Raw genomic sequence first — 22550 nt, forward strand, 5'->3', positions numbered from 1 at the left:
AATAATGGAATGGCTGTGTAGATGCTATGATAGTAATTTCGAAATAACTTTGCTGTGTAGACATACCCTTAGAGACTAACAAAATATATATATATATATATATATATATATAGTATTATGAGCTTTTGTGGGCAAAACCCACTTCTTTAGATAAGCTGGAAGCTGGAGACTCCAGCTCATCTGAAGAAGAAGTTTTGCCCATGAAATCTCATACTATACATATGTTTTTGTTAGTCTCTAAAGTGCTACAGGACTACTCATTATCTTTTTTTAAAATTGTTTTTAAAGTTACAGACTAACAAGGCTACCCCTCTGAGACTTTTTTTTCCTGCTTTATGTATGTATAAAGAAGACTTGGGTTGGTTTTTTTCTGTTTGGGTATTACCTTAGAAAGAACAGGAATGTCAATTCTTGTCATCTTTTCTGGTGGAGAATCCACTGGAGGTCTCAAAGAAGTGTTCTGTGAGTTGTCCTTTGTTAGCTGTAAAGGGGCATTAAATCTTTAACAAAGATATCTTTTCTCTCAGGGTACGTCTACGCAGCTGCACTATTTTGGAATAACTGAAGTCATTACGAAATAACAAAACATCTACACTACAAACCTTTATTCCAAAATCATGTTGAGCTGGAGGATTTCTTACCCCAGCACATGGTAACCCTCATTTCACGAGGAGTAAGGGAAGTCGCAGGAAGAGTGTTCTTCCTTCAACTTCCTGCTGTGTAGACAGCACCAAAAGCTGAATTAAGAGATTTCGACAAACTATGCAATTGACATAGCTAAAGTTACATAGCTTAATTTGACTTTAGCCCTGCTATGTAAACATGCCCTCAGATGGGTTAGGTATTTGAATGTAATAGTTGTTTACAAAACCAAACAAAACCTGATGTTTTTTTTCCATTAGGAATAAAAATCGCTCCCTATCTGAATTAATCATATCTCATTGCAGTGAGTCTGAGGAAATAATCCTGCTATGTCATCTATCGAGTCTTCCAGGAAAAACAGAATAGATAGGTCATGAATTTCTCATGTAAAAAAATTGTCCCCCAAACAGGTCTTTGTACATCACACAGGAACCAAAAAGGGTAGTGTTTAATTTATTTTTCCTTTTGCAGGCCACTCTTACGGTGTTTTGAAGTCGTCTAGTGACTTCATCTAGTCACCATGTATTTTTAAATGATCTGAGATATACATTAAGAGCCCTAGACCCAGTGTTATAGAAAGCAAACAGAAAATCTCTCTTATTTTGGCATGTGCTAATTTAAAGCATGTTTTGTCAACATTACCAACCTCATTATGCCAAGGGTATCTTCTAGAAATTACATAATTACTAGCATTAAAAACAGCACACGAACTAATAATATACTAGAGGTGTGTTTTCCTTGGCTGTTCTGATGGTTGTTAGAACTGTAGCAACCTCACTTCAAAATGTTTCCTCAGGAAAACATTATGATTGCTGCTTTTCATGAGATATCAGCATAGAAGACTGAGTGACAGTAGCTGAGCAGAGTGCTACTAAAAATTAGACAAGTGGAAGGGTGCTATTCATTGTCTGCTTCTCCGTTCATCTGTGTCCTGCTGAGAGAAGCCTCTGTTACTTTGTTAACTCCAGCTCCTTCAAGTCCAACTCTCACCATCAGCACTCATATAATAGGAGTGAGGATTGGGGAAGGAGGAGAGAAGTATTCCCAAAACATTAGCAACTCCTTTTTGCACATAATAAAATTTTAAGAAGTTCAACATATCAGCCTGAGGAGGATAAAAGGAAATATTCAATGCCCCTTTTTTTCCCCTTTATCATTGTAGAAAGGTGAGAGAAGTTGAGTGGCTCCGAGATTGTTTTTTAATGGTTTGATTTCACGGTCTTTGTATTGCTTAAGTACCATCCATCTTCCTCCAAATCTCTAGTGGGAGTTTCATAGGGTTTGGCAGTTCTATTTTCTGTCAGCCTATCAGATCTTACAAAAGGTCTATCTGAGGAGTTTTCTAGTAAGTGGGGAGGGGAAGGGTTAGAGCAAGCGCAACAGCATATTTATGGGCACCAATTTGGCTCCAAGATTTATTGCATACATGGGAATAGATTTCACATCCAAAACACTTGTTGCCCATGTCATATTTATTCTATAGCAATCTCAGTATTGATTTGCTGTGCATTGAGTTCTATTTAATTTACTTCCAGAAAGATCTTGCCGTACGGCCAAACCCTACAGGACTAATCTAAATGAACAGGGTATTTTACCTGCCTGCTGCCACAAGTGGCTTTCAGACAAAAGGTGCCCTGCATATGTTCAAACTTTGATCCAGATCCTTTAAGTCAGCAGTGCTACACTGATTTAGACCAGCTGAGAATCTGACCCTCTGTCTCCTTAACCTCCTCCTTTGCATCCTATTACCTTGTCATAGCTTACTCTTGCCACCTAGCCTTGACTTAGGCTATGGCTACAGTGACTAGAGAGCTCACAGTGAAGAATGCAGCTATGCTGCTGTAAGTTCTTGGATATAGCCACTCTAAGGCCAGGTCTACACTAAGGGGAAGGTTGAATCAAGATATGCAACTTTAGCTACGTTAATTACATAGCTGGAGTTGATATACATTGATTCGAGTTTCTCTGCTGTCCCCACAGCAGGAGGCCAACAGGAGCAAATGCTCCCATCAGCTTCTCTTACTCTTCGCAGGAACAGGAGTACCAGCTGCCAATGGGGGGACACCCTCTGAGTTTGATTTAGCAGGTTTTAACTAGACATGCTAAATCGAACTCTGGAATATCGATCATGGCAGCATCGATCTTTCCGGAGTGAAGACATGGCCTACACCAATGGGACAGAGCACTCCTATTGACTTAATCAATCAACCCCAATGAGCAGTAGTAGTTATATTGGCAGGAGACGCTCTCTGCGATTTAGATCAGTGCAATTTATTTTGTTCACAGTGGTGGCTCATTTAGATACCTGAGCAATATAAATTATATTTAGGAACCTTCAGATTTCTTGGACCATAAAAAATATATTATATACTGTGAAATAAGCCCTTCCCCGTGAAATGTTTATTTCCCCATGCTTCTGGAAGCTCCCCAGCCAGAAGACCTAGTTGCGAGTCTCAACCAGGATGGGAAGTGTTGGAGGGGTCACTCGTGGATGGGACACAAAGGGGAATACCAGCTACATGGGGGTCATGTGACCCCTTAACATGACTTTTCTCTATCCTGCCCCCAGGCCAAGGCCCCTGCGCTTTCCCTGCCCCCTCCAAAGCCATATTACCTGGGGAAGCTCTGTCCGCCCACTGCACCTGCTTCCCCCAGTATGTTCAGCTGCTCCTCCTGGCACTCAGGCCTGAGAGCCACTCCTGGATGCTACTTGATACAGCACAGCAGCTGCCTGGGAGAATGCCAGGCTCTTTCAGGCAGCGTCCCAGACAGCGTGGCTGGAAGAAGAGAGGCTCCGCCTCTTCCCTTCCAGCTTTGCCCCCACCCCTTCTGCTGTCAGGGCTGCAGGGTGGGGAGGGGAGAAGGCGAGCAGGTCCACCTCTGGGTACCTTTTGGGTTGGGACCGCCACAATGACAGTACCATGCAATTTCAGATGTAAACATCTAAAAACATGAATCTGACCAATTTTTAAACCCTTTGGTCATGAAATGAATCAAAATGGACCATGGATTTGGTAGGGCCCTAGTTATATTGGCATATGTGGTAGGGTAGACATAGCTTTAGAGTTTCTGCATTATGGATTCACAGCAGGGTCTCCACAGTTAACATGTTGTTGTGACTTTCCACACAACATTTGAATGATGAAACATTAAAACTTTGTCAACTCACACTTGGGTATTTTAATTTTAAAACTAAAACTTTCAAAAATACTACATTTGAAACTTTTCCCAGTCCCTTCTTCCACTTGCTAGTCTGAGGACTTGTTTTCACCTATACTTTAGTGAACACACTGCTGCACCAACAGGATTATTTCTCCTGTCAGCATAGTAAATCCACATCTCTGAGAGGTGGTAGCTGTGCTGGTCGGAGAAGCTCCCCCATAGACAGGGCTGCATATATGAGGGTGGAGAGGTAGGTCAAAATAGCTATGTTGCTCAGGGAGGTGGATTTTTTTACATCTCTGAGTGACATATTCACAGGTTAGTATAATATCAATATGATAAACCAATCACCAATCGCTTTCCCATTGACTCTAATATTCCAAAGGGCCGAGAAGCACAAGGGGAGTTAACAGGAGAGTATCTCCTGTCAACACACCGGAGTGAAGACACAGCAGTTAAGAGCTAAAGTTGTGTAACTTAGATCAGTCTCCTGCCCTCAAAGTAGCTCCACCAGGATGTGGGAAAAGAGATATAGAGTTAGTTAGGGCATTGTACAGCCCCTGCTTGGTAGAACAGAAGAGCACTGTTTCACTCTATGTTATAAGGAAACACAGGGTATGTCTACACTACCCCCCTAGTTCGAACTAGGGGAGTAATGTATGCATACCGAACTTGCTAATGAAGCCCGGGATTTGAATTTCCCGGGCTTCAGTAGCATAAAGCCGGCGCCGCCATTTTTAAAAGCCGGCTAGTGCGAACCCCGTGCCGCACGGCTACACGCGGCACGGACTAGATAGTTCGGATTAGGCTTCCATCATGAAGGCCAAGCTGTCAGAGGCTCCACACCACTCAAAACAATTCCTCTGGACGGCACTGAGCAGATGTGATGCAGGCAGAGAAGTATTTTTTCTTCACCGTCAGCACCACCACAGAATAGGCTCATAATTTGGCTCTAACAAACAATCAATCCAACTCGGCTCAAGTTCTCCTCCAACAGCGCTTTAGCCATTGCACAGCCTGTTTCTCCTCCTGCAACTCTCCAGAAAATCAGGGAGGCAAACTTGGCTCAACTAGCCCAAGAAGAGGACTTAGGAGTAATCATGTCAACCAGCAGGGTGACCTAAATGTTCCATATATTGACCAGGGCATAAACAGGATCACTAGCTATAATGGCCAAACAATCCCTCAGGGACTTCAGGAAACCCTCTGCACCCATCAGCCTCCAAGACCGGATCAGTTGGTCACCCGCCTCTGCGCAGTGGAAGGTCAGCAAATAGTCTAAACTTGACCAGATAGCGATTGGTCTGTGACAAAGGGAGTGTAATTACATCCCTTATCCTGAGATCTCTATCAGCCTTAGTCCAAAAGACCAGATCAAGTGTATGACCTGCCACATACGTGGGGGCAGTTATATCTTGGGATAGTCCTAAGGTCATCATGGTGGCTATGATGTCTCAAGCCGGACAAGACAGGACAGTGTTGGCGTGAACATTGAAGTCCCCAAAGACCAATAGCCTTGGGGTCCTCAATGCCACATCCAAGACCACCTTGGCTAGCTTGAGTAGAGCGTCTGCCAGGCAGTGAGGTGGGCAGTACACCAACGGAACACCCAACCTATCCCGGCCACCCAACACCAGGTGCAAACACTCAAATCTACGACTTTGTTGGACCGGGGTCCTGGCTAATGAGATGGTATCCTGATAGACAATCGCCAAATCCCCCTCCCTGCCTGGCAAGCTGAGGCTGGTGTTGGACTGAGAACAAGTCAGGCGTAACAGGGAGAAGTCAACCCCTCCTTCCATTCCCAGCCAGGTCTCAGTGATACAGGCTAGGTCAGCCCCTTCATCCAGGATTAAATCCTGGATGATTGCTGTTTTGTGGGATAGCAACCTGGCATTCAGCAACAGCACTGTCAGACAGGATAGCCAGTTGTTAAGATTCCCGGAGTCACTGAGGCTGAGAGCAGGACTGGAATGAGGACTAGCCCATAACTGTCTAAACCTCATTCCTCTCAGCTGGCCCGTCCTGATCCCACTGCCATATCTCCCTCTGCCTGTCACAACTCCCACTATGACATCTGAACCCTCCCCCTTAGTCACCCTGCCTGTGCCATGCCACACAATGAAAAAAAGCCACAACATACACACGCACCATTATTTTTAGTAAAAGTCATAGTAAAACCTCTTTCATAAAAGACAGGTCACAAGCTTCCATGAAATGTTATTTATTACCCCCACCCTGTGACTTTTACTAAAAATAACCATGACAAAATCTTAGTTATTTCCAGTTTTGAAAAGTTGAAAAAAAAAGATTTAATTTGTATAATCTTCATCTCATATGGATTCTGAGTATTCTACTGTACTTTTAATTTAAAAAATAAAGCTAAAAGACATTTCAAAACAAAAAAAGTTGGAATAAAAAATCAAGATGTTGCATTTTACTTTTTTCAGCATGTTTATTGATGGAAACAAACTGTGAAACCTAGTGTAATTCACAAAATGTGCTGGTGTCATTGAATCTGTATTTTTGCCAAAAAAAGTTTTGGTCTGTTTGACAGAGGATCCAACCCCTGCACTCGCAGCAGCCTGGAGTCGGCAGGCTGCAGCGTGGAGTCGGGAGTGGCGTGTAGTGGGGGATTTAAAACCCACACGTGAGGCAGCCCGGGGCCAGCGGGCTGTGGCGTGGAGGCAGGAGCGGCGCCCGAGCAGGAGGGAGGCCGTGGCAAGTCAGCGCAGGCACAGGAGCCCCTGGCCATGAACTGGCGGTCCATGGGACCCAGGGAGACTGGGTTGGCATGGACGCCGGGCAGGGACACACCGAGAAGGATGGATAAGAGGAGGGAGGAGGGGAAGGAAGGAGGGAAGAGGAGAGCAGGGGCTGGTGTTGCTCTCAAACCCCCCACAGACTGACACCGAAGTGACAAACCTGGGAGAGCGAAGGCGAGAGGTCCATCTAGACCACGGACCGGGAGTAGCCCCAGCGGCCCAGACAGGGGACCGGGGTGGAGCCCTTCACCGGGGACTGGAAGCTGGAGCGGAGACCCGACCCGGAAGAGACCAGCCTGGAACCAGAGGTGTAGGCCCTGAAGAGCCTACGGGCTTGGCCCACGGGAGCGGCTAGCAGGTTGTCAGAAGCCAGGGAGGGGTTTTTGGGGTAAAGTCCCCATAGGACCCGGTTATAGTCTCATAAATTTTCCCAGCTTTACCTTGCATTTTGGGCAATTATTTTCCCAGAACAAAAAGAGGGTGATATGCTACATTCTGATTCAGTAGCATTTTGAACTCATTTTGCCCTGTTGTAAATGACTACACAAGCTACAGACAATAGAGAATCAAGCCTTCTGTCTGAGTTGATTTCCAAAGTATATGTCATGCTAATATTTAAATCATTGTTCGCCTCAATCAAAGCCACATTACATTGTTCTTTTGGTAATGTAAAGTGGCTAGAAAGGAAATTTGCTTCTACTTTAAAGCCCCTTTATAATGCCAGTACAGTATAAAATGCCTTTTGCATAAATAAGAATCCAGCTCTATTGATTCATTTTTCTATAGAAAACTTAAACAAATGGAACAGGTATTCAGATCAAGCTGATTTGATTGTGAATATCTTTTCAGCTACTATTCATATCCCCCAACTTCTCTCTAGTGCTTCTAAATCTAGCAAAACAGTGGGAAAACTCCAGAAGTTCATAGAAAGTTCACACTTCTTGACACTGTCTTCAATGTAGTTAAATCAGAATGAATGCTGAATGTTATGAAATAGTCGTCGAGCTCTTGACACAAATGGCAATTTCCATTTTTTTGGCTGAAATAACTTTTGCTAATAAGTCTTACCTGAAAATGTGTTTCCCTCTCCCTCACACCACGCCTCCAGGTTATTAGCTCTAACAGAATGAGATATGTAACTCTGATCACCATGGGGACACTGATAATAAGGAGCAGTGATACAATACAGATGAAGATAGTCCTGTTCAAACGCAGATTCACTGCAGTGTCATGTTTCATTTTCCTTCTCTGCTGCGGCAGGCATTAGTAACATGGTGACAGAACAATGATTCTGCCATGTTTTTCTTGGAAATATTTAGCAGAATATTTCTTTAGTAATATTCTGACTTGCCAAGCACTCTACATCTACATCAGTCAGTTTTCATCTGGCGAGGGACAGAGAAACTGATAATTCAGAACTTATTTTCTCCTACTTTCATAGGTGAGGCAGTCAAGAAACTGAATTCAAAGGACAGCTTCAAGCACAAGGAGGACTGCAAAACACATCACTGACCAATATAATCCAGTGAGTTCCACACTGTGTTTTATGACCACTGGCTGCTGGAGAAACACTATCACTTCACAGGGCCAAAGGAAGTAAAGACTGAGGAGTTACTGTGAGAAAAAAAACTCTAGTTTATTGCTACCATCTATTTAACTTGAACATCTCACAAACAGGAGGGAGCAGAGATTACTGTGATCAGATTTACCCTGACAATTTTTGTCAGCATAAATCTGTCAGGGTGTGATGAGCTGGGATTTCTGACCAATTGAAGGGTGCTGTCAAAAGCCCTGAGTACAGCTGCAGTTATACAAGCAATACTGTGCTTTTGCTGACAGAGTTCGTTTCATTTGGAGGAAGCTGGAATAAGCCATAGCCAGGGGTGAAAAGTAACTTAAATTTCTTACAGATACTCTCCTATCTCAACCCACCTCCCTTGTGGGGGTGGGGGCTTATATATTCCTAGGAGGCATTTCTTTTCAATTACTTTCTACTGTAGATTGTGCACTTGACATGACAGACTAATCTAATAAGGATGGAGGAAGTTGTCCCAATCTGTTATACACTGAATATAAAACTGCTTTACTTCAGAGGCTCCACCTTGACTGTCTCTGAGTGAGCCCCAGACATCACATCAGAGCAGAAGTGAATTTATTCCACCTGAGAAGAAAAACTGAAACCTGAAGAGGATTTGTAATGTAAAATACTGCAAATATAAAATATTTATAATTAAAGTAATAACTCTGATTTTCGTTCTTAATGCAGTTTCATTCCCATTGGAGAGAGAGTCTGTGCGGGTATATGGTACTCAGGGCAGCTGGCAGATAGTGTGTGGATGAGCTGCAAGATGAGTCAGGGAGGGCAGGAGGCCTGGGGGTGTGTGGGTGAAGAGCAGGATGGCTGGAGGTGTATGTGAGGACAAGGTAGAGGCTGTATGTGGAGGGGGTGAATGCCAGGAGGTTGGGTGTGTGTGTGCACATGGGTGAGGGCAGGAGGCTGTGGGAGCATGCGTGAGCTGCAGGAGTTAGGGCTGGTTGCTGGGTGTGTGTGAGGGAGATGCAGGAATTCAGCTATTATAGGTGAATCAGACAGAACAGGCTCCAAACCTCTCTGAGGCAATTTGCGTACTTTTTTTCAATAGTTTTGTTGGAAGAGGCTTTTCCAAAATCTGGCCTGTCTACACTGGGCCAAATTTCAGAAAAACCTCCTCTTTCAGAAGAGCCCTTCTTCCTCATGGCACAAGGAAGACAGGGCTTCTGAAACAGCGCGTCTGCTCTGCCGCCAAAAATGTCAGAAGAGCAGACGCGTTCCTTGGAGGTATCCCGGAAAAACCCCGTAGTCTAGACATAGCCTGAGACTCTTACCTTCTGAAGAGGTTACACAGAGTCAGTACTAGGGAAGGAGAAGACTCCGATGAGGTTCCTCGCCATGCTCACGTGCATTGATCCTAATTCTATCCGTCCTCAGGGGGAGACCTTGTGAAGGATCCTTGCTGCTGCAAAGCCACAGGACTCTCTGAGGTTGCCCTGGCCTTCTGCCTCCATCCTGCCTGGCTGTTGTCAGCGTCTCTCTGTGAGGTCACCACCAAAACACCACTTTCCCCCAATAAGCTGAGGCCCTGCAACAGCCCTTTGTGATGTCACTGCCACAGCCACTCCTCCCCGGCTGGGCTGGTGTCCTGACCCTGGTCAGCTTCTTTGGTTGCTTGAATTTTTTTCCCTGGATCATCCCACTTACTGACAGTTGAGTCTGGGGACCCAGCTGGTTGGACAGTAAATCGCAGAGGCTGCTCCCTATGCAACACTCAGATCGTTCTGTTACTGCTCTCAGCTTTTATTGACCTCTCCGCTTGTATTTGGTCCCCCCACACGTTACCAGCAGGGATTTTATAGGGGCTTCCAGGTCACTGTGTTGAGAGCCTCTTCAGAACGCTACAGTCCAGAGGAAAAGACCATCCAGCCCTTTGTTACATGCAGGCTAAGTGCAGAACCCACGCATGTGAGCCGTGTTATCCAGACACTCTGAAAAAATATATGGGAGTCAGCAGCTTACATGCACCACCATCCTGTAATGTAGGCAGGCCCCAATTGTAAAATGGGGACAATAAATGACACCAAATTGTCTCTGTTTCTAGGTACAGAACAGAGGCACACAGAGCTGGAGGGACATGGTCACAGAGGCAAGGAAATGGCAGGACTTCTGTAGCATCCCCTGGCTGGAAGTGGTTGCCAGCTCATACATATGGTTGCCAGGTGTCCAGTATTCACCCAGACAGTCCGGTATTTTTGCCTCCTGTTCAGTAAAAAAATTCAGAAAATACCGGACACCTAAGATGTCCTGTATTTTCTGATTTTTTTCCCTGGCCAGGAGGCGAAAATGCCGGGCACCTGGCAACCCTACAAACACTCAGCGCCCGCCCCCCCCATTCCCCCAACACCCCCAGCCTCCCGAACCCATGCTTACCTGGTTCCACAAGGCTGCTGGCACAAAGTGGCTGCCGGCAAAAGACCAAGGGGAAGCAATGACTCCCCTGGGTCTTAGTGCTCAACCGCTCCCCCGTTCCTATCCCTGCACTCACTCACTGTTAATGTTGTTTTATTTTAATTTTTTTTTCTTAATAAATCTTGGAGTCCTTTTTTTCGGTCAATAACTTTGGTCTCCCCCCCCTTTTTTTTTCAACAGAATTTTTTCCCGGCGTATTTTTTTAGGAGGGGAGGGTGTGCGACTGTTCAGTATTTTTGTTTCAACCATCTGGCAACCCTACTCATACAGGGGTTCAGTTTTGTTCAGTGGCTCTTAGCACTCCCACTATACAAATTGTTCATGCACCCCTGGCAAGCCGGGGGCTTCAGTTTGGAGCTCTCACTGGGCTAGTCTCTGATGTACGAGCGCAGATGTTTCATGGCACTGACAGGAGTTCTGCTTGAACAAGTTAGGTCACTTTAATAGTTGTGAAAAACCCTGGTTCCTTGCAAGCTCTGAGTGCTCTGTACTTCTGCAAATCAGGTGCCTTCATGTGGATTTAGGTGCCTAATTTAAGAACATTGGAATAGCGACCGGGTCCATCTATCCATTCTCCTAAGGCAGTGGCCAGCACCAGTTGCTGCAGAGGAAGGTGCAACAAATGCTGCAGTGGACAACTATGGAACAACCTGTCCACAGGGAACATTCTTCCTGACTATCAGGGGCAGACTCACCAACATAGCGCCTTCAGCTGGCACTCCTGGGAATTAGCTTGTTTGGCCCGCTGGACGCCTCTCTCTAGCTGGTGTCTCCCCCTGTTTCTCGTTGACTACAGCGTCTCTTCAGGACACTGCCATCTGGCAGGGCCCACTCCTGTCTCTTTATGACCCCTTCTGGGGGGGGGGGGAGTTGTTTACTTCACTGTGCAGGGTCCTCCCCTCCTCAGGGGCCCCCAGTTCTACACCCAGGGAACACTCAGTTCCCCTGTACCCACCTTGCCTCAGTGACCCACTGCCAGTCTTCATCTAGCCCCTGCCACAGGGGCAAACTGCTGTCTGCAATGGCCACTCATCCCTGGCAAAGGGGTGTGGACCTGCTGCCCATGTCTAGCATGGCTGCCCCTCTCAGCCCCTGCAGCCTGGGAGCTTGCTTGGTCAGAGCTTCCCCAGCCCTGCCTTCCTTCCTCAGTCCTGCTCTACCTCCAGGAAGTAGGGTTACCAGGTGGCTTTAAAAAAAATACTGCACACACTTGATCTCAGATGCTGGGAGGAGGGGCAAGGGGGAAGAGAGGAGGGGAGAGGAGAGAAGAGACCAGACAGGAGAGGAGCGAGGCTGGCCGGCAGAAACCGGCTGGCGGGAAGCAGGTCTGGCCGGGGCAGGGGTGTTTGGGGCAGTGGGGCTGGCCAGGAGAGATCTGGAAGGCAGGTGAGAACTGGCTGGCAGGAAGCAGGGCTGGTCGGGGGCAGTGGGGCTGGCCAGGGGAGATCGGGGGGGGGGGGAGGGAACTGACCGGTGGGAAGCAGGGCTGGCTGGGAGGAGGTCGTGGGAGGATGGGGGGGGGGGCGAGAAAATGGGCAGGGAGAGAGAGAAAGAGAGAGAGAGACAGAATCAGCCAGCGAGGTAAGGGACTGACCCGGGCGCACGCAGATCGCAGGGTGCTGCCCATCCCACGTACTGTCCTGGCAAAGCACAAGCGAGTCCGGCCCCAAGGATTCCCTCCCGCCCCCTCACGTAATTGCGTTCTGCCTGGCTGGTAGACACACTCATTCAGTGTGAGTGTGTCTACCAGCCAGGCATTTCGCAACTAGGTACTCATACTCCTAATAGTAAAACTTACCTAATTAGAAAATACCAGACTATTATATGTCCGGTATTTTCTCCATTTGTTTCCCGGACAGAAAGCTCAAATACCAGACTGTCTGGTTCAAAACCAGACACCTGGCAACCCTAGGAGCAGATGGTGTTGCTGACATGGCTGGTAGCTGTTGTGATTATGCTACTAAGAAACTGGAAGCACTTTGATACTTAATTTCAGACGTTCAGTAAAATATAACAAAACCGTCCTTTCAACTTAATTTATTTTTGCCATTGTTATGTGGCCGACCAACACGTAGAGGTCAAATCGCAGTGCAATAGGCTGTCCAGAGTTCTCCCTCCATTGACTACCTAGAATCAGCTGTGCTTCCTAGGACAACTGGAAAGTGTGTCGGTTCATCCCACCTCCTACGTAGCTTGTGTCAGAAAGATTCCTGTGGATGTTCTCTGAAACATCAATCTGTCCTCTAGCAGAATGGAGGACCCTTTGGGAGGCATCTTTTATCATCTCCACTGTTAGGTAAAAAATGCTGTTCATAGCACATTTAATAGCAAGCAATAATGGGGTGCAGGTGAAATAAAGGACAATTTACTGATACTGTTTGTTCATATGACAACATTTCAAGGACACAGTCTTGTTAAGTAAGCCTTTGTTGTCTCTAGAATATACAACATCCTTTCAATACTGTTTTGTTCCATAGATTTTCTTTCTTTTCCACTTGCTTTGTGAGTAATTTATGAGAAGAAAATGACCAATATTTACACAGGAGGGAGTGGCAGCACTGGATTGTATTTGTAATGCATATGATGCAGCAGATTCCTTATGTAGCAAACTGTTGCCCTTGAACACCTGTCTAAGCTCTCAAAGTACTGAGATTGAACTCTCAAAGTACATTGAAATTGCATGATAAAACCTAAAGCCCTCAAGAAAACACGGCAAGAACCAGGCTTCCTCCTTGCACAAGTCAATAGGAGGAGTAAGACGTTGCTGTTTCCTACATCCAGCAGAGGGGAAATTTTCCCCATCTCTGGAAGTGTAGAGTAGCTGCAGCAGCTTCTACGCCACACTCCTCCTGGCTGTGCTTGAAGGGTGTATAACAAAGGGAACAAAGGCATAGCTAGGTAGTCCATGTGTCAGGAAGGAGTTATACGAACTTCCTCTCCATCCCCTTTGTGACTGCTACAGTGAGACCAGGTCGGGACCACGCCTGGGTGTAAAGTAACAGTAGCAGGATGATGCACAGGAATCTCTCTCCTGCTGCAAGCAGAGACAGGCCCTCTGATGCTTGTGAAGGCGCAGGGCTCCCTCAGCTCCCATTAGCTGAGTCTCAGTCTAACCACCAGGCCAAGATGATGGGTGAGTGGGGTGGGAGGGGAAGGTCAAGCAAAGGAGAAGATGCTGTGGTTCTGCCTTCGCAGAAGGGGGGGGGGCGTCTCTTGTGTCTCAGAAAGTGTCACCCCCTCACAAGCCATGGGTCAGTTGGTTTGCTGGAAACACACCAAGGCCAGTCTCAGAGTAGTCCTGTCTCGTTGTCCCCTGACCACATTTCTTTATAGACAGGCTGCTGTGTCCATAGAGCTGGGGCAATATGGGACTAAAGGCTCCATGGATGCATGACACAGCCCATCATGAAGAGTTTGCATTTGGAAATGACAAGAAAGAAAGGCCGTGGCACAGTGGTGTTGTTGCTGCTCACTTCCAGCCTCCTCAGACTCATTGCACAAAACTAACTGGGTCATTTGCTTGGGGTAGCAGAAGGTTCCCTTGGCCCCCGAAGTAACACAGGCTTTTATGTAAATACGTTTTGGACCAGCTACACTGAACTAATTATCTGGGTCATTCAAATTTCTGCTTCTGGAAATAATTGTGTCCCCTGGGGATGCACTGTATGATGCTGGTTTATGATTGAGACTAAACAAGAGGTTCCTTATTTGTATGAATAGTAGAAAGCAAAGTTAGTGAGTCTTCCTCATGTCCTCAAGGCCACACATAGTAGTCTGATCCCAGGCATAAACTCCCATTGGCTGAAATAGGCATTTCACATGCCTAGGCAGCACTTAAATCCAGATAAAGGGTTATCTATAATTATATAAAAACCCTCCAAACCCTGTCCTGGTGCTTGCCTAACGGGCCTGTGCTCTGGCTTCCTTAACTATCCTCTGTTCTCTCACTAGTGCCATTAGTGAAAAATGAAGAACACAACAGAGAATTGACTGAGGAGAGTAACATAATGAAGCGGGGCTCACTCGATAGCCATATAGAAAGCAATGGGTTCACAGAGCACAGCATGACATGGGTAACATTTTAAGAGAGTAAATTTTGAAGAATTAAGAAATGTAGGGTTACTTCCCTTTTGCCTGTCTCTGAGGCTACGTTTACACTGGCAGCTTCTTGCACAAAAACTCTTTTGCGGAAGAGTTCTTGTGCAAAAACTCTTCCACAAGAGTGCGTCTACACTGGCATGTGCTTTTGCACAAGAGATGTGCTTGTGCAAGAGCATCCATGCCAGTGTAGACACTCTCTTCCGCAAGAAAGCTCTGATGGCCTTTTTAACCATAGAGGCTTCTTGCACAATAATTTCATGTTGCCTGTCTATACTGGCCACTTCTGGAAGAGCTCTTGCACAAGAGGGCTTATTCCTTGTGGGGAGAGGAATAACTCTTCTGGAAGAAGCCCTGTTCTACAACGCTATAGTGTAAATTTACTTCTGGAAGAACACTCATGTAGCGTAGACAGCCAGCAAGTTTTTGTGGAAGAACTGCTGTTCTTCCGGAAGAAGCTGCCAGTGTAGACATAGGCTATGCCTACACAGCAGTGTTATTTCAGAATAAGCTATTCCAGAAGTGATATTCTGGAATAGCTTATTCCAAAATAGCATGTCTACAGGCAACATGTATTTTGAAATAGCGCTTAGCAATTTCAAAATAGCACGTCCACACTGATAGGACACTGAATCACATATAAGGCCACCCAGAACCAGTTCAGGCAGGGCATCAGGTCAATAGTTACCTCGTGTAGTTGCTGCCTGAGGCTTGTGCTTAAAGGGACCCCCCTGAACAGCTGTTTCTCAGGTTCCCCTGCTTGCTTGCCTACCTCTGAGGAACACCAAAGCATTTTCTCTTCTTGCTCTGGTTGCCCTTACTCAGGGCACCACAGCATTCTCCAGTATGGCGCAGGAGCTCCATATACAGGTCTTGGGGCTTTTGCTGCAAGTCATGCAGAACTTTCTGCAGGTTGCCTCCAGGCTCTTCAGGAACCCAACCCCCAGGGCTTCTTGGAGTCCCTCCTCAGGTATGTGGGGAAGCGGCTACAGAACCTGCACATCGCCAGCCATGGTCTCTCTGCCGTGCCCCACTGCATCCAGCGACTGGACACCAGTGCAGACTGATGGGACCACATTGTTCTGGAGCACTGGGGAGACCAACAATGGCTCCAGAACTTTTGAATGAAGAAGGGCACCTTCCTTGAGCTGTGTGAGTGGCTCGCCCCTGCCTTGAGGCGATGGGATATGCACATGAGGCCTGCCATTCCCTTCCAGAAGTGTGTGGCCATCACCCTCTGGAAACTCTCCATGCTGGCCAGCTACCAATCCCTTGGGAACCAGCTTGGCGTGGGGAGATCGACTGGCGGGGCCCTGCTCATGCAGGTATGGCATTCTCGGGCTAGTTTCCCAGGAGGTGGGTGGAATGAGGGAATGAGCTTCCCTAAGGTAAAGGAGGGGGGCTACTGTCTGGCTTGCTCATCTTGGACCGAAATGGAATCAGCGGCAGCTGCAGGGTAGCTCAGGGCTGTCAGGCCTGCTGTGAGCCACAAACCCTGCCTGCAGAGTCTGCAGCTTTAAGGGCTCGGAGGGGGTAGGGGCGGGGAGATAGAGTTTTCCTGTGTATGGCCAGGGCCGGAGGCCCCTATTTCAATTTATTTTTGCCATTTATTTAGCCCCTATTCCCTATCTACACAGCACCTATTCTGAAATAGCTATTTTGGAATAGGCGCTATTCCTCATAGAACGAGGTTTACAGAACTTGAAATAAGCCCTGCGCTATTTCAAAATTATTTCAAAATAGCGGTTTGGCTGCGTAGATGCTAGCGAAGTTATTTTGGAATAGCTGTCGCTATTCCAAAATAACTTCGCTGTATAGAAATATCCTGAGACACAACGGGGAGTTAAGGCTGTCCTAACCACATATTGGGCTCCTTTCTATGCTTCCTGGTGTAGGGGGAACATGCTTGGGTGTGGGGGAAGCAAAATTCTTTTCTGGTGATCTCTAGTTAGTGTAATGTTTTCTAGTGGCTGTTACCAGCCAGTGTAAGTTACAGCAGCCTTGGCACTGCTCTAATTTATGTACTTAGTAGTCCTGGGCTTTGGGGGAGCACACAGCGGTATGCAGCCAACTGATCCTGCTCTCCCAGGTCCTGCACTGAGCACAGCTCATCCCAGTCTGAGGATTAGGTCCCCCGTGGGCATGCTGTACTCAGTGGGAGAGCACTGCCTACAGCGTGAGAGAGGGGCATGGTGCTGCAATTCTATGTGGCCCTTTGAAGCTCCCAAATGTCAAGTAAAACCTGCTCAGAACTCTTACCTAGTCACTTCCCATAGCATGTACCAAGTAACACACTGATAATAATGTCTGGGAATGGATACAGAAGTGGGGCCATTGCAAAGCTCCTGTGGGAAGGCAGCTGGAGATATTGATTTCCACTGAAAGAGGAGGACCATGAATGACAGCTGAAAACTACTGATAAGCCTTTGCCCACTCACTTTCCTTTCCACGCACGTCTCCCTGCACGCTTCAAGCCTGCTGCTTGCTAGCATCTGGTGAACTGCATCCTTAGTTTTCCCTTTTCAAATTAGGTGATAAGAACCTTTCAGTCATTCTGCTCCCCGTATTCCCTTGGTTAACAAGCTATCATCCTAACTAAAGCCTTAGGCGCTCTTCCTGACTGAGTCACTGTGTGACCCTGGGTAACTCTCTGTGACTCTTCCTTCCCCTCTCCTTCTCCCATCAGTAACATGGTGCATGCAGTAATAGTGACACAGGGCATGTGAGGCTCTCTACTTAATGCTTGTAAAGGGCTTTGAGGGGCACTGTTAAAATGCCTATTGTATAGATTTACAACGTGCCAGGCTCAGGAAATGGCATGGAGTTCACTGTAGCTGGGCTCCATGTTCAGAGGATGCCTTATGTCAGTGGTCTTCAACCTTTTTAAGCACAAGATCACTCTTTTAATTTAAGTCAGTCCAGGATCTACCACAAACCCAAATACCCCTACTCCATCTCTTTGTGGAGGCCTGGTCCTTCTCATTCTGTGAAGATGGGGGATAGACATCCATGCCCCCTGCCTCTGTATCCCCCCCTCCCGGCACAACAAGCAGGAGCCTCAGAGATGCCCCTGGAAGCTTCTGAGCAGGACCAATATGGCAGTGCAGGGAGTGGTAGCTCAAGTGCCAGGGCTGGCTTGATAGCCTCCTAGCCAAACCAGTCAGGAGCACCTGTCAGAGGCTTCAAGATCTACTGGTAGTTCACGATCTACTGGTTGATGACCACTGCCTTATGTCCATAAGCAGGAACCATCCTGCCCACGCCAATCTCAGAGCTTGTGGTGGTCTAGGTCTCTTTCCCATATGAGGTCTGAAGTCACAACATATGCAGCCTGCTTGTCACATGGAGTATGACATGGCTGTTGGGGAGCCCAATGCTTCCTCAAGGTGCCAGTGGCAGCTTTGTTCTTCCTCAGTTCAGTGACAACTCAGGGAAACCTTAAAATAGCCAGATATCTCCATTAGTCTGACTCAGGGTATGTCTACACTACAGCGCTAATTCGAACTAACTTAGTTCGAATTAGTTAATTCGAACTAAGCTAATTCGAACTAGCGCATCTAGAACTAAAAACTAGTTCGAATTAGCGTTTTGCTAATTCGAACTAGCGCGTCCACACTGATTGGACGCAGGGGAGCATTTAAGGGCGGCTAAAACCGGTTCTGGTAGGGCATCAGGTCAGTAGTTGCTTTGTGTGGCTGCTGTCTGAGGTTATCTGAGGCTCGTGCTTAAAGGACCCCCCTGGACAGCTGGTTCTCAGCTTTTCCGCTTGCTTGCCTACCTTGCCGAGGGACAGCAAAGCGTTTTTCTCTGCTCCCGTCTGTGTCGGTGCTTCCCTTCGGGGCCGCCGCCGCAGGTGGCAACATGGAGCCAGAGCTAGCCCTGCACTTTCTGGTGCAGTTTATGGACTTGCTGCTGCAAGCCTGCCAGCAATGGCTGGAGACTGCCTGGTTCCACCTGGTGCACATTAGCCCCCTGCCTCTCCACCTGGGCACCCTGGGGGCCATGGCGCAGCTGCAGCGGCACCTGGGCGCCGGCGTGCCCCGCCGCATCTGGCGTCTAGACACCAGCAGCGACTGGTGGGACCGCATCATCCTGGAGCGCTGGGGAGACCAACAGTGGACCCAGAACTTCAGGATGAGGAGGGACACCTTCCTGGAGCTCTGCGAGTGGCATCGGGTGGCTGGCTCATCTTGTGGCAGGTGCAGGGTCTGCTGGCTGGGTGCTGGCAGCCTTGCAACTGGCACAAACTGTGTAGCCAGCCCGTGGCCCTTTAAGGGCTCCAGGGCCGGGAGGGGGGCAGACAAGTTACTGTACTGCTAGCAGTAGCATAGTTGTCATCAATTTTTCATGAATCCTAAGTCTGAAATACATGGCCTGGCATTATGTGAATTTCAGGAATCATTGGCTCCGGTACTTTTGTGCATAGACTGTGTAGGTGCATTTAAGAATAGCAGTTAACAAATTTTCTTTTGTAAGGCTGCATGTTGTTTATATTTTTCTTCCTGTTTTTGAGCTCAGAAATTAATGTCAGGGGCTAGATAAAACATTTTCTTTCAGAAGTGCGGATTGAGAACAAACATTTTCCTCATTTGCAGTAACAGTAATGCAGAGGAGACATTTCTGGGATAGCCCATTAATATTTTATGAATAACCTAAAAAAGGGTGTTAAAATGCATTGATGTGTAGGGAAGACAATATGGGCCAGTGGATTAAGTAATGGATTAGGTGCTCAAACAGCTAGTTTAAATTTAGTTCTGCCATTGACTCATTACATGACTTTGAGCAAGTCACTTAGGCCAGATTTTGCAAAAGTGGGTGACTTCATTTCTGATTGGCCAGCTTTAGAGACCCACAAATTGAGGTGCCCAAGGTCAGTAGTCATGCTTGAAAAGCTGGGCCTCACTCCAGGACCAGACTTATTAAACTCCTGCCAAAGCAAGTAGTTATTTGTGCAAATAGTCACATTGAAGTCAATACTCTCTCTCAAGTGAGCAAGGAGTACAGGTAGTCCCCGGGTTACATGGATCCGACTTACATCGGATCCCTACTTACAAACGGGGTGAGGCAACCCCGCACTAGCTGCTTCCCCCCAGCAGACCAGGGAGACGCGAAGCTAGCACCCGCCCCCCCCCCAGCAGACCAGGGAGATGGAGCGGCTTTTCTCAGCAGACACCTCAGCTTGAGAATAAAGGACTGAGGGAAGTGAGGTGTGGGAGAATAAAACTGAACTCTGGAGAAATGTTTGGCCAATGTTTCCCCTACAATATGTACCAGTTCCGACTTACATACAAATTCAACTTAAGAACAAACCTACAGTCCCTATCTTGTACGTAACCCGGGGACTGCCTGTATTCCTGTGAGTCAAACCTGCAGGATCAGGCCCATATTTTTGCATGGAAGTGCTGGGACATTACTCCACAACATTTTGGCACCTGAGGCGGGGAGCTCAAACGACGCCCCCACACCCCCTTTTCTTCTGCCTGCCTGGTTATGTCTCTTGTGCCCTCCTTCCTCCAGCACAGCACTCCACCATCTCTGTGCATCTAGAGCAGAGAGAATACACATGCACCAGCAGCAGACACCATTTTCTACACTCTGGGTCCTAGTGGTGTCCCTCCCCCACACACTCTGGCACCTCAGGCAGCCACCTCAGTTTGCCTCATGGTAAGGCCAGACCTGTGAAAGAGTCATCTTACATGTCTGAGGTGGTGGAACGTCTGTGATGGATTGGCACCATACTTTTCTTCTAAGGGCTTGTCTAGACTACACTACACTACACTACACTACACTACACTAAAGTTTCAAAAGCAGATATGCAAATTCCATGGGAATGTGCATATCTTCTTCCTATCTCACTTTTGAAAGCAGAGCTTTTGAAAGTGAAAGTAGTCGGGACGTGGGTTTTTTGGCAACCCTCCCCTTTTTCGAAAAGCCACTTTTCCTCAAAAAATGAGGTTTACGCAGCTTTTCGAAAAAGGGGGGTGGATGCCAAAAAAACCGCGTCCTGACTACTTTCACTTTTGAAAGTTCTGCATTCGAAAGTGAGATCAGAAGAAGATATGCACATTCCCATGGAGTTTGCATATCCTCTTTCGAAACTTCAGCATCGTCTAGACCTAGTGCCTGCTGCAGCAAAGATAATGACGGAACTAAAAGCCTGACAGAAGCCCCAAAGAGCAATATGGCGCAATGAGTCAATCCCAGGAAAGCTTACTAGTACACGCATATTCTTGGGATTACCTTTGAGGTGTTGTTGGGGGCTCACTGAACTGGGCATCGAGCGAGACACTAAACAGTGCAGAGATAAGGTAAATTAAAACGGAGCAATATTGCTATGATAACAAGTAGGCATTAGAGAACAGCTAAATCAGGGGTTTCTTTGAGGAATGGACTCCATCATTGTGAACTGACCACTGAGTAAGTTGTGTGTGCGCATGTGAGCGGTAGCCAGGAGGAAATACATTGTTGGAGGAGCAAAACGAGGAGCAGGAGGCCAAGGCAGAGCAGCGTGACAGGAATACAGTCAAGCTGACAGAACACAAGGTGCCCTCTGCACAAGGTACAGCTCGGTGTTTCGTTTTGTTGTCTAAATTTGCTGATTAAGCATGCACAGCAAAACAGAGGGCAGATTAAACCGAAGTACTTGATCTGACACTACTTTGCAATTCCATTATGGTGATTACAGGGGCAGATAATTGGGGATGGAAATTGCTCTGTTCCTAGAGGTAGCCAGAACTAGTGAGTGAGCAGGGAACTCCTTAAAGGTTTCTGTTTCTAGTCTGAAATATATTTACCTACCTCCCACAACTTAATCCCATGCCCAGTGACTCCAACCTCTGTGGCTGCCCGTTAGTCCCATCTTCCTCTATGAACTTAATTTCCAGCTGCTACCCTTACTATTAACATCTGAGACAGTATCTACACTTGAAAGAGGGAAAAGGGAGTTCTGCCATCAGCATAGATTATTCACCTCCCAGATCTCTAGAGCAGTAGTGAGCAACCTATGGGTTGAGGGTCGTGGCTGTCTTCCTGGGGGGGGGGGGGTCAGAGCACTGGGCTGGCTGCCATTTTGTTTTCCTGGTTCGGCGCCCGACAGTGGTGAGGGGAGTGGCCCTGCAGTTTAAATTAAAGGGGTCACAACAAAATGTTCCCAGTGCCTTTTTTTTGCTCAACCAAAATTTTCCTGTTTTTTTTTCTCTACCAAAATTCCCAGACCTGGGGGTTGTGAATTAAAAAAGGTTGAGCACCACTGCTCTAGAGTGCAGAGGCAATAGCTAGGTTGATGAAAGAATGCTTCCACTGACCTCATGCTGTCTATACTTGGCTTAACTACATTGCTCAGGGCACATCTACAGTGGAGGGCAAAAGTCAAATTAAGATACATAACTTCAGCTATGTCAATTGCGTAGCTGAAATTGAAATAGCTTAATTTGGCTTTTGGAGCTGTCTACACAGCAGGAAGTCGAAGGAAGAACACTCCTCCTTCAACTTCCCTTACTCCTCATGAAATGAGGATTACAGGATTTGGAGTAAGAAGTCCTCCAGCTTGACATTATTTCAGAATAATGGCTTGCTGTGTAGACACGCAACTTTGTTATTTTGAAATAATGTCAGTTATCCTGAAATAACGCTGCTGTGTAAATGTACCCTCAAGGGTGTGGATTTTTCACCACCCCCCACCACACACAGTTGGGTCAACTTATTTTTAGTGTAGGCCAAGCCTCAAAGCAGAATTATACCTCTCTCTGATAGGTTTTTTACCCAGTATGGTTACCACCAAAACAGCTACCAAATGCCAGTTTGATGGAGAACATTTTTATAAACAAATATTTAAGGCTAACCAAAAAGCCAAGGTGATTGCACTGTGCAGGTAAAACCAA

The 22550-nt window shown here is 46.9% G+C and overlaps 1 long non-coding RNA gene across 1 annotated transcript in view; it reads right to left on the bottom strand.

The window, feature by feature from the left end:
• Positions 1-385: 385 nt before the first annotated feature.
• LOC106731514 (uncharacterized) overlaps positions 386-22550 on the bottom strand; it is a 179202-nt gene continuing 157037 nt past the window's right edge. Inside the window, exon 3 of the long non-coding RNA XR_012901907.1 lies at positions 386-481. This is a non-coding gene — a long non-coding RNA (uncharacterized LOC106731514). The remainder of the gene's footprint in view (positions 482-22550) is intronic.

The sequence above is a fragment of the Pelodiscus sinensis genome, chromosome 2, assembly GCF_049634645.1.
Source record: "Pelodiscus sinensis isolate JC-2024 chromosome 2, ASM4963464v1, whole genome shotgun sequence".
Taxonomy (NCBI): domain Eukaryota; kingdom Metazoa; phylum Chordata; order Testudines; family Trionychidae; genus Pelodiscus; species Pelodiscus sinensis.